The following is a 9,280-nucleotide window of genomic DNA, read 5'->3' as shown; positions in this document are numbered from 1 at the left end:
AAATTATCCTTAGCTTGTAGGACGGAACTAATGTATGGGAGATCGCTGGTCGATGTGGACTCGGTGGGTCAAAGAGCCTGTTTCCATGCTATATTTCTAAATAACTAAGTGTAAAGTAGGATTCTCCAGACCAGACACAAAGACGTATCCAGCCGTATTGAGAATACCATGCAAAGAAGATACCATGCAAAGAAGATGGACAAAAACATTTACAAACGTCAGGAAGATGCAGAGACTTGGGAAGGGTGGGAGAAAACAATGAGTTTAATTGTTTCCTTCTCCAAACAAGCTGGCTGAAAGGGGAAAGCTTTTGTTGCTTTGAAATTCAGAGGCTTTTTGAGAAAGCAATTTAAAAAGTAAAGAAAAAAGCAAGAATTATTTCACATTTGCAGTGAAGACAATTGCACTATAAAAGGCTTTATATTGACTCTCTTTAAGTTTCGCAACACAGAATCTGCACTGTCCCCAGAAGCCCAACAAGATGGCGGCCAACACAGGCGACTATTTGCGCGCTAGTCACAGAAGCAGATCTGCAATCATGTATTACAATCCCTCCACACTCTTAGATCTCTGCTCCTACAGCAACATTTCTTACTTTATATGAAACTTTGCTGGTTTTACCATGCACTGAATGTTATTCCCTTATCATGTATCTATACGCTGCAAATGGCTCAATTGGAATCATGTATTGTCTTTCCGCTGACTGGATAGCACACGACACAAGTTTTTCACTGTACACGTGACAATAAATTAAACTAAACAAGACATCTATCTTTCGAAGGTTATGGGGAGGAGGCAGGGAATGGGGTTGAGAGGGAAAGATAGATCAGCCAGAGTTTGAATGGCAGAGTAGACTCGATGGGCCGATCCTAATTCCCCATCTATGACTTATGAACATATGAACCGCAAAGATGGTGATAGTTAGAACTGTACTGTAACAAATGTAGGAGACACAGCAAACAACTTACATGCTTCAAGCTGCAGAAGTCCCATTGTGTTAATAATAGTCTTCAGCCAAGGTGCATTGATTTCCCCAAAGTTCACTTTTATTAAGAATCATTCTGTTAAATGGTTTTCTTTCCTAGCTCGTACAATAACCTGCAGTTAATACAGTGAGAGAACCATGCTAAATCGCATCAATAAATGAACTTGCTGGCCAGGTCTGGAATAATCAATAATACTTAGATCATGGCACACTGCATGTTGAGACTCAGTGAACTTCCGCCATTTAAAGAAACAGATGACGCTTCGGGTCGAGACGTCTGTTAAAGTCATAGCATCATGCAGTGATACAGTGTGGAAACAGGTCCTTCGGCAACTTGTCCACACCGGCCAACACTGTCCCAGCTACACTAGCCCCACCTGCCTGCGCGTGGTCCATATCCCTCCAACATCCTCGTAAATCTTTTGTGAACCCCTTCAAGTTGGACAACATCTTTCCTATCACATGGGGCCTAGAACTGAACACAAGTGTTTTTAATTCCCCTTCCCGTTCCCACACTGACCTTTCCTAGGGGTCCTCCACTGTCCAAACCCAAATTGGAGGAGCAGCAACTCATATTTCACTTAGGCAGCTTACAACCCAGCGGTATGAATATTGATTTCTCTAACTTCAAGCAACCCTTGAATCCCCTCTCTCCACCCAAGTCATACCAGTGTCAAAGTCATCTTGGCGAATCTCATTGTACACGTTCTCAGCGAAGCTACAGCAAACAATGGCCTTTATCATCATTACTTTTTTGTATATCTTTCAATCTTTTTTTCGTTTTCTCTCTCTGCATCACCGTTTCTATCTCTCGTTTCCCTTTCCCCTGACTCTCAGTCTGAAGAAGGATCTCGACCCAAAACGTCATCCGTTCCTTTTCTCCAGAGATGCTGTCCGGCCCGCTAAGTTACTCCAGTTTCTTGTGCCAACCTTTGGTTTAAACCAGCATCTGCAGTTCCGTCCTACACATTCCTCCATTTAAATCTGTATTAACAGCATGGCACATCAAAAGGATTTTGGACCTCCCTTTGTAACTGGATCTTCCTCATCGGTAGACCTCAAGTCAGGAAGGATCGGTAATAAAATCTCCTCCTTACTGGCCATCAACACAATGGTGGTGGTATGGTGTCCATATTGCCACATGTACCAGTTACAGTCAAATACATTTTTTGCATGCAGGGTGGCACGGTGGCGCAGTGGTAGAGTTGCTGCCTTACAGCGAATGCAAGGGTGTAGACCCTGGTTCGACCCTGACTACAGGTGTGCTGTCTGTACAGAGTTTGTAAATTCTCCCCATGACCGCGTGGGTTTTCTCCGAGATCTTCGGTTTCTTCCCACACTCCAAAGACGTACAGGTTTGTAGGCTAATTGGCTTGGTATAAGTGTAAATTATCCCTAGTGGCTGTAGGATAGTGTTAATGTGCGGGGATCGCTAGTCGGCACGGACCCGGTGGGCTGAAGGGCCTGTTTCCACGCTGTATCTCTAAAACTAAACACTAAATCCGCAAGTACATAAGCACAGTGACCCCAGTTAGTGCACCATGCACAGAGCAGCCCATCGAGTCTATGTACAAGAGGCGCCAGTTTACAGTCTCAGCTGCAGCCAGCCACAAAGGCCCGTTGAGCCATCTCCCCCTCCATTTCTATCATCCCACAAACTGTGGTCCCTCTCCATGCCTGGCCCTATTCAGCCTTCGTTCCCCGGGGGAGGTTCCCGCAGCCGACCTCGAGGGCGCTGAAGGTCAGATCTGCGGTTCCTCTCACCGGGCCCTTCATCCAGCATCCTCCACTGCTGTGCCTCAGGACTGAGCGCTTAGCTCCCTGCTCCACTCTCTTTACACTAATGGCTACAAAACCTGCCAACTGGTGGCAATAAGTCCGTGCACATGAGAGTGTTAGAACACTTGTTGAGTGGTACTACAACAATAAGCTATCGCTGAGTGCCAGCAACACCAAGGAACCCATCATTGACTTCAGGAAGGCAATATTTGGAGACCACGTTCTAGATTTCATTGATGGGATAGCGGTGGAGAGAGATAGCAACTTCATAGTCACATCTCATCTCCTAACTGCCTCATCCTATCGCAGCAACAGGACGCTACAGATATCACCTCTTGCACTGCCATGGACTTGTTTTCTAATTGAGATTTGTGCGTTGATGCCTTTTTCTTCACACAGTTTGTAAGTTTATGAGCCATAGGAGCAGAATTAAGCCATTCGACCCATCGAGTCTACTCCGCCATTCAGTCATGGTTGATTTATCTTTCTATCACAACCCCCATTTTCCTGCATTTTGCCCCAAACCTTTGACACCCTTACCAATCAAGAATCTATCAATCTCCGCCTTAAATCTATCCAATAACTTGGCCTCCAACGAATCCCACAGATTCACCACCATCTTTCTAAAAAAATTCCTCCTCATCTTTCTAAAGCCACATCCTTTTATTCTGAGGCTATGGCCTCTGATCCTACACTCTCCCACTAGTGGAAACATCCTCTCTGCATCCCTCTATCCAGGCCTTTCACCAGGTCCCAACGAGGGAACAATTACAAAACCCGCCCGAAAAGTCGGACGTGGAAGTTGGCTTTGGGGACGAATCTGCCGGATCCGGCCGGGATGAATTTGAGAGCCCCGGCCGCAGGGAGCCAAATCCCACCGGTCAAGATCAGCTGCCCCACCCGGCCTAGGCCCTACATTTTCGGGGAGACTTCCAGGTTGGGGTGGGGGTTGCCTGAATTAAAGGGGCAGACCACCAGTTGCCCGAAACCGGTGGTGGTGGAGTTGTAATAACAAGTAACCGCAGATGTTACTAAAGACAGACACAAAATGCTGAGAAAATGGATAGGCGACGCTTTGGGTCGGACACTTCTTCGGATTGGTTGCGAGGGGAGCAGGAGAATAAAGTGGAAGAGAGAAGAGGTGGGCGGACGAAACACGACCAGCAACAGATGACTCGGCTGAGGAAGTTCCCCGATAGGCAGATTCTTTGGACGACGGCTAGAGATAAAAGCAGATGTGAGCCCAAAAGAAATACATACTTGCAAACTGTGTAGTTAGCAGCAGGGCTTTTGATGGAAGGGGTGGGTTTAAGGTTATCGGGAGTGGGGGCAAAGTCGTAAGGAGGAGGATTATTGGCGGGGGAGGGTGGGGTTAGAGGAAGAAAGGGGATGTGGGGAAGGGAGATGGTTGTAGATGTCACCTAAAATTGACAAACAAAAAAAAGGAATACTTGCACTTAGGAAGTGCCTTTCATGATGTCCTAATGTGTTTCAAAACCAGCGTATTATGTGTCATCCCTTTCATAACAAAGCCAAAACCACAGCTGATTTTAACAAAAAAAACAGACACAAAGCGCTGGAGCAACTGAGTTGGTCAGGCAGCATCTCTGGAGAATACGAAGAGATGACGTTTTGGGTCAGGACCCTTCTTCAGACTAAAGTGGATGTGGTCAAGAATAAAATAAAATCCATTGCGGATAGACACAAAATGCTGGAGTAACTCAGCAGGACAGGCAGCATCTCAGAGTTACTCCAGCATTTTGGGTCTATCTTCAGTGTATAACCTGCATCAGCAGCTCCGTCCTACACGTAATCCAAAGCTTTTCAGTGTACATGTGACAATAAACTAAACTGAGCGGAGGTCTGGGTGAGTGGGGCCCTAAGCTGCGGGAGAGACAGAACAAGGGTCTACTGGTGCCGGCGCATGGTGGAGCAGCTCAGCCTCTTTAATGCCATTATTGTATCTGCCTCCACAACCACCCAAACATCCATACCTTGCTCTGTATAAACTTTTCCACGCACATCTTTAAACTTTCCCCCTCTGACCTTAAAGTTATGCTCTAGTCTTTGACATTTCTACCCTGGGAAGAAGGTTCTGACTTTCAGCCTCTCGTAATTTTATGTATTACTATTTTAAGAATAAGGAGTAAGCCATTTAGAACGGAGACGAGGAAACACTTTTTCTCACAGAGAGTGGTGAGTCTGTGTAATTCTCTGCCTCAGAGGGCGGTGGAGGCCGGTTCTCTGGATTCTTTCAAGAGAGAGCTAGATAGGGCTCTTAAAAATAGCGATATGGGGAGAAGGCAGGAATGGGGTACTGATTGGAGATGATCAGCCATGATCACATTGAATGGTGGTGCTGGCTCGAAGGGCCAAATGGCCTACTCCTGCACCTATTGTCTATTGTCTATTGTCTATCAGGTCTCCCCCCCAGCCTCTGAAGCTCCAGATAAAACGATCCAACCTCTCGTTCCAGCTATTACTCTCTGGCCCAGGCAGTATTCTGATAGACCTTTTCTGAACCCTCTCCAAAGCCCTCACATCCTTCCTGTAATGGGTGGCCAGGACTGCATTCCATATTCCAAAGATAGACGCAAAAAGCTGAAGTAACTGAACGGGTCAGACAGCATCTCTGGAGAAAAGGAATAGGTGACGTTTGGGGTCGAGACCCATAAGCGGCCGAATAAAAAGTGCTTTTTAAGCTGTAACGTGACTTCCTGACTCTTGTACTCAATGCAATAGCTGATGAAGACAACCTTTGGAGACGCCCTCTTTACCCTTCTTTCTCCTCGTGTTGCCAGCTTTAACGGAGCCACGGACTTGGGCCCTAAAATACATCATTGGTGTTGCATTAAAACCCATGGTAAATCTGCAGTTCTTTGGATGATAAAATAAATATAGAGGAAGAGAAAGCAACAAAATAAAAAGGCAAGCGATGACAAATGTCGGGCTGAGACTGGGAGCAAGAACCAGGCTGAGTACAAAAGTGTTAGAGGGGAAGTGAGAATTAAAATGAGAGACAAAGGGAGCATATGACCGAGGATTAGCTGCCAACAAAAACGAGAACACAAAACAGTGAAAAGGTAGTACATGGAGATGTGGCGCCAATATAGAACTAGATACAGGAGCAGTGCCAGAGGACCAGAGTAGTTCAAATATTCTTCTCTGATTAATAAAATTAAAATATAGAGGATTCCTCAGGATTATCTCGGCAGTCCCATAGTTCTTGCCTTTAATCAATTCTTCACTTGTATCACTGTACAACATCAACTGTTTAGGCACCATGGTATTATCTCCACTATCAGTCTAACTCTATTTTGAAGGTAGTTTGTTCGGGTGGCACAGTGGCGCAGTGGTAGAGTTGCTGCCTTGCAGTGAACAGAGACCCGGGTTCGATCCTGACTACGGGTGCTGTCGGTACGGAGCTTGTACTTTCTCCCTGTGACCGGGTGGGATTTCTCCGGGTGCTTCGGTTTCCTCATGGAGAGTGGTGAGTCTGTGGAATTCTCTGCCTCGGAGGGCGGTGGAGGCAGGTTCCCTGGATGCTTTCAAGAGAGAGCTAGATAGAGCTCTTAAAGTCGGGGGATATGGGGAGAAGGCAGCAAAGGGGTACTGATTGGGGACGATCAGCCATGATCACATTGAATGGCGATGCTGGCTCGAAGGGCCAAATGGCCTACTCCTGCACCTATTGTCTATTGTCTATTGTCTCCCATGCTCCAAAAACATAGAAACATAGAAAATAGGTGCAGGAGGAGGCCAATCGGCCCATCGAGCCAGCACCGCCATTCATTGTGATCATGGCTGATCGTCCCCTATCAATAACCCGTGCCTGCCTTCTCCCCATATCCCTTGACTCCACTAGCCCCTCGAGCTCTATCTAACTCTCTCTTAAATCCATCCATCGACTTGGCCTCCACTGCCCTCTGTGGCAGGGAATTCCATAAATTCACAACTCTCTGGGTGAAAATGTTTTTTCTCACCTCAGTCTTAAATGACCTCCCTTTAGACGTGCAGGTTTGTAGGCTAATTGGCTTCTGCAAATTGTAAATTGTCCCCAGTGTGTAGGATAGTGCTAGTGTACGGGATGATCGCTAGTCGGTATGGATTCGATGGGCCAAAGGGCTTTTTTTTACCATGTGGTATCTTCAAAGTCTAAAGCAATAATTTAAAATCTATCCCACTGACCAAGCTTATAGTCATCTGTCCCAATTAGTCCAGGATGTGGCTCAGGGGCAAATTTGGTTTGAGATGCCCGAGTGAGAAACACCTTGAGGTGTGTCTCTGGATTAAAGCTGCTGTTCTGTACAATTACTGCTTGGATTCTCATAAAAGTCAGAAGAATGAATTGTAAATCTTTAAATTAACATTCGCAACGTGACAGAAATTAGTTCTGGTGCTCGGGGAACATGACGATCATGGGAAAACTTTTGCATATTTTGCAAGACAGTAAGAATGTGACCTGTGCAATATCCTGCAGGTACTACACTACACTGATAACATTTCCTGTTAGGCAAACGGTCTTGAACATGCAACGAGCAGTTCCACAAAACATCAGGCAGTGCAAACGGGAAAGGCTTTCAGCTGCTTCACAGTCCAGCATAGCCTGTTCTAGGCTTGATTTAGACATTCATGTGTGAATCTCAATCTGGATTATCTCGGACGTCGAGAAGGATACAGACTGAAGACGTTGCCACAGTTTGATCTTGTGCAGAAACATTTCTCCTGCTGCTTTGGACTTCTGAACATCGAGTTATAATAATCAGACCCAGCTGACCACAGTGTCAGTGTCAACATTACTTGGTCGAGCAGCTGCAGGGAAACAGAAGTCTGCTTGCTGCCTTTTGATGTCCTTCGGAAGTTGAGTATTTTCCTATCTAACCCATCAGCCCCTCCAATGTTCTGTCTGCTTTCCTGCAAGTCTTTGAATTTCAGATTCCACTATTGTCGCCATGCTTTCAGCTGCCTAGCCCCTGGTATCCTCCCCCCCCAGACCTCTCTCTATGTCTCATTTCTTTCTCCTTAAAATGTTTTTTCAAACCATGCCTGTTTGAACAAGACATGTTCCCTGCTGCTCGGTTCCTGTTAGAACAAGACGTGTTCTCTTCTGCTCTTTGAAAGAAAGAGAAAATCCTCAGCAGGTCAGTTGCACATCCGTGGAAAGCAAGGCAGTGTTAATGTTTCTGGTTGAAAAAGAAGGCTTGTTAACTGAAGAAGAGCCTGAAGAAGGGTCTCGACCCGAAACGTCACCTATTCCTTTTCTTCAGATATGCTGCCTGACCCACTGAGTTTTTGTATGTCTATCTCCGATTTAAACCAACATCTGCAGTTCCTTCCTACACAAATTAATTCTGATTCTCTTACCATATATGCTGCCTGACTAGCAATTTGTCTGTTTATTTCCATTTTAAGCATTTTTTGATTTTTAATGTCTTTCTCATGAGATCAACTATTTTCCGGTGCAACATTTCGGGATGTTTAACAATATTTTAAATGCTAAGCAAGTACGCTTGAAGGAGGAATTTAGCCAAATGTAGAATCTAGATGGCTGAAGGCACAATTGCAGTAGTGGAACCAAGGCAGGAAGTTACTGTTAATGTATTCATTGCAGTGTCCCTCGTAAACTAACTGCAGCTAATGCTTTATTTTTGTTTAGCCAAGCAGGATACAAATCTGTGCTGCGTGATACAATTCTGTCTGCTTTATGTGTACTCTTCTTGCTGTCTAGGCAGCATCTCCTAAACCCACGACACCAAGAGTAATCAGGGTACGGGGACAACATCTCTTGACTTTAGACTTTAGAGATACAGCGTGGAAACAGCCCCACCATGTATGCGCTGACCAGCGATCCACGCACACTAGCACTATCCTACACACTGGGGGACAATTTACAATTTTACCAAAGCCAATTAAGCTACAAACCTGTACGTCTTTGGGGTGTGGGGGGAAACCAGAGCACCCGGAGAAAACCCACGCGGTCACGGGGAGAACGTACAAACTACAGACAGCGCCCGTAATCAGGATCAAATGGCGCTGGCGCAGTAAGGCAGCAACTCTACCGCTGCCGCCCTTCAGGCTCACTTCTGAAACATCAGACAAGTGGAGCCACTATGGTTCATCTGTTCCATGCCAATCTAAAGCAAGTCCATTAGAAAATAGACAATAGGTGCAGGAGTAGGCCATTTGGCCCTTTGAGGGGGCACGGTATGGTGGAGACGCCCCTCAAATTAAATTAAGGGAAGGTATCCCACGCCAGGGGGCCACATGAGTGGCACGGGTGGGGGACATTATTTGGGGAAATGAAAATGTCAGATGGACTTTTCACGCTGTAAACACTATATTTATTACTTGGACAGGGGCCACAGAGTGGCACGGGTGGGGGACTGTTTGCTGAAATTTGACAAATGTAAAAAAATTGTACTGAACAAACTTGTATAGTCTCCGAAAATGTCGGATGAATTTTGTTTGTTTGAATGGTTCAGGAATTGTATATATTTATCAATTGAATAAAGTCTA

The sequence above is a fragment of the Leucoraja erinacea genome, chromosome 26 (assembly GCF_028641065.1).
Source record: "Leucoraja erinacea ecotype New England chromosome 26, Leri_hhj_1, whole genome shotgun sequence".
Lineage (NCBI taxonomy): Eukaryota > Metazoa > Chordata > Chondrichthyes > Rajiformes > Rajidae > Leucoraja > Leucoraja erinaceus.
This window is presented reverse-complemented; position numbering follows the sequence as displayed.